General features: G+C 37.0%; 1 pseudogene; it reads right to left on the bottom strand.

The window, feature by feature from the left end:
• Window positions 1-2,659: 2,659 nt before the first annotated feature.
• Window positions 2,660-2,988, bottom strand: LOC141501685 (large ribosomal subunit protein eL34-like; annotated as a pseudogene).
• Between the last annotated feature and the right edge of the window lie 551 nt (window positions 2,989-3,539).

Raw genomic sequence — 3,539 nt, 5'->3', positions numbered from 1 at the left:
AGTTTTAAAGTCTGGTGATGTGAGAAAAAGCTCTACTTACAGGGTCTCAGGATATGAGTCCATATCTGTTCCATTGCCTTTGTGAATTTAAGTGACTCCCTTCACTTCTCTGGGGCTCCAATTTCTAATCTGTAAAAGGACAGGGTTTATATACATAATTTCCAAGTTTTCTTCTAACTCTAAATCTATTACATACACAGTAATAAGGGAATGGCATGAGACTTCATGATAGCAAAAACTAATTTTCTTAAAGATCCCCCCCCCCCCGCATTCCATTTAAAATAAAATTTTAAAAAAGCAACTTTTGTTTTAACAAATACAGACCTCCCCCCTTTCTTTCCTTGATGTAGAATCTTGAGGAAGCCAAGTAGATTTGGGACAAAGGAGTGACAATTCAAAGTTTAGTATTAAAAACTTTTTCTGAACCTCAGTGAGGTGATGAGAGGCAGCATCCTTCTAAAAAATTTCTCTTGCTGACTTACAGGTTGATTGTCCGTAAAAATAAAATAAAAGAGCTGAGACTGTCAGCCAGGGAGTTAAAAGCCCAGCAAAGGAAAGAAGCAGCTGGCTTGGCTTCTTCCCAAACTCCTGCTGGTTAGTGTTAGCACATCTTCTGACTGATATAAGTTCTTTGAGAGAAGGGACTGTGGCTTAGAGGTTTGTACTATTTTTTTTAATTTCCCCACTGTTCTGGGGTATTGGCAGATTCAAGGGTATCCTTCATTTCAAATTAGATTTTAAGTAATTTCTAAGTCTTGATTGAACTTATTCAATGTTACAACTCCATATGCATACACATTCTCTCTCTCTCTCGATATATATATATATATATATATATATATATACATATTTTTTTTATTTTTTTTATTTTGTTTTTTTGCAAGGCAATGAGGCTAAGTGATTTGCCCAAGGTCACATAGCTAGGTACCTATTAACTGTCTGAGATCAGATTTGAACTCAGGTGCTCCTGACTATGGGGCCATGGAGTTTTGAATTCTTAAAAAAAACTGTAAATCAAGAGTTTTATATAATTTTGAGTTTCATCATAAGTTGGTTCCCACACTTGCTTGTGGGCTTTTTAAAAAAAGCATTTCTAGACATTTTCTGCACAAATGTTTCTAGCTAACTGTGGAACATGTCTTTAAACCAACAACTGTGAGAGTCTCTAGCCCAGAGCAGTGAAATATTTCCTCATGTCACAAACTCTGGGCTTGATCTTGAAGCTCTTTTCATGGGTGGAATGCCTTCTGATATCTTTAGCCAATGGGGACTCTGTAGGCAGAATAGTTTGATGGGCTCAGTTCCAAATAGCAGATCCCTTGAACATTGAAGCCCTCCTTTCAGCTATAAAGGTTAGAGAAAAAATGCTTAGACATTAATAAAAGTTAATTTTTAAAGCATTTTTCATTTTTATGGCTAGAAAGTCAATTAAGCTAGATTATTTTGATAACATTTAAGGATAAATATAGGAGAATAGCACAAACAAGAAATGAGAAAATCTGTGAAAAGTATGATAATGAGCTCTGTTTTCTATTAGTGATGGGGAGCTACTGACACTGTTCTAGAAGTTTCCTCCTGATGTGCTGCAGGCAGGAGAAAAGAAACTAGTAAAATAAAGTGGTAATGAGTAGCCTGATTCAATCAAGTACATTCAAAACTCCCTAAAGAGGTTTGTACTGTAGGTAATAAGTTTTGAGGGGGCTGATGGTAGACAGTGCAAGAGATCTGAAAAAAAGGAAGAATAACAAATAGTTGAAAAAGAAATCCAGGCATCATTGCTATTGAGAAAATTAATGATAAAGGACCAGAAACAGTACCAAGTGCTTTAAAAATTTATCATTTGAACCTCACAACAGATTGGCTATGGAGGGAGAGAAATGATTATTAATAACCAACAATTTGGGGAGATCCAGAATTGCCCCCTTTTTAAAAGTCCTGATTTTAAAAGTTCAGTTTCTTGAAGGTCATTATTATTAATGAGATTGGACTGACTTTCTTGTTCAGACACCATTCAGGTAGGGGAAAAGCCATTGTGTTCTGCTCAGACTTGGGTAGTGGATAAATTCTTTAAATAAATTATCCAAGGCTGGGGGTTTGTCCTTCATTCTTGAAGAAGATCATGACATCAGAGAGGTGATGCCATAAAGTTCATGAATTGTATTTGAGCTGGGGGGATTGCTGGGTTAAGTCACCAGCATTACTTTGTCCTCTAGAGCCACATGGATTCAGTGGCCAGATATGAATCAGGAAGATTGGAGATAACCTGGATGGGAGGCAATCAAGGTTAAGTGAGTTACCCAATGTCACACAGTTAGTAAGGGTCAAGTGTCTGGGACCAAATCTGAACCCAGGTCCTCCTGATGCCAGGGCTGATACTCTATCCACTGTACCATCTAATTGGGGATAACTTAGAAGTGAATAATATAATCAAAGTTTAGGTCCAGTCTCTCATTGTAACATTCATTAGCTCATTAACTTTTAGCTAATCAGAGTTGATTGACATTCTTGGTAACACCCTTCTTCCAATGAGCATATAAGTGTGAACCGCTGCTTGATTGCCTTCAATCTAAGAAAGAGGTGACCAAATGACCAGCTTTTTATTTTTATTTATTTTTTTAAACACATTTTAATTCTCTTTATTATTCAAAAACCACCCTTTTTATTTACTCTTTTGACTCTGTGCTTGTGCCTTCAACACCTTCACAACAATTTTCTGCTCCTCAATCAGGAAAGCACGTTTGATCCTGTCACAGACACATTTAGCACACATGGAGCCACCATAAGCCCTGCTGATATGCTTTTTTGTCTTTGATAGCCTCATAAGAACTTTAGGTCTTCCTGGGCACACACCACAGGCTGATTTGGTGCTTTTCCAACTTTCTTGGTGTAAAGGTACACAATCCTGTTACCTGGAGTTCGTGATAGTCGAGTTTTGTTGGAGGCTGTATTGTAGGATAACCTATGCTGATATGTCAGGCGCTGAACCATTTTTAATTTCTGGTCAGGTTTGCCGCTGGAAGAAGGAAGAGCCCAGCTTTGTATTAATAGACATGCTGACATTATTAATAAAATGAATAAATTACCCAGAAATTTATCTCTAGAAACTTTTATTTTGTTTTTTTGCAAGGCAAATGGGGTTAAAGTGACTTGTCCAAGGCCACACAGCTAGGTAATTATTAAGTGTCTGAGGCTGGATTTGAACTCAGGTACTCCTGACTCCAGGGCTGGTGCTCTATCCACTGCACCACCAAGCCACCCCTCTAGAAACTTTTTAAATATCACATGGGGTGAAAGACAGTGAGGAATCCAGAATGACTTCTACATTGAGTACCTGAGGGACTGGGAGAATGGCATGGCCAAAGATGAGATTCAAATCCCTATCTTTCTGATTTGGATATTAGGTTTTTAAACCATATCACCATATTTTCTTTCTCATGTTCTGTTAGGTCAGGAGATAATAAACTTTTCTTTCAAAAATATTTTGATAATCATGTTTCATTATAATAGGAATATAATTGATTATTTTGTAATCCTATATA

Source organism: Macrotis lagotis, chromosome X (genome assembly GCF_037893015.1).
Source record: "Macrotis lagotis isolate mMagLag1 chromosome X, bilby.v1.9.chrom.fasta, whole genome shotgun sequence".
NCBI classification, from domain to species: domain Eukaryota; kingdom Metazoa; phylum Chordata; class Mammalia; order Peramelemorphia; family Peramelidae; genus Macrotis; species Macrotis lagotis.
Note: the sequence above shows the minus strand (reverse complement) of the source record. Positions and strands in the feature narration are given on the sequence as shown.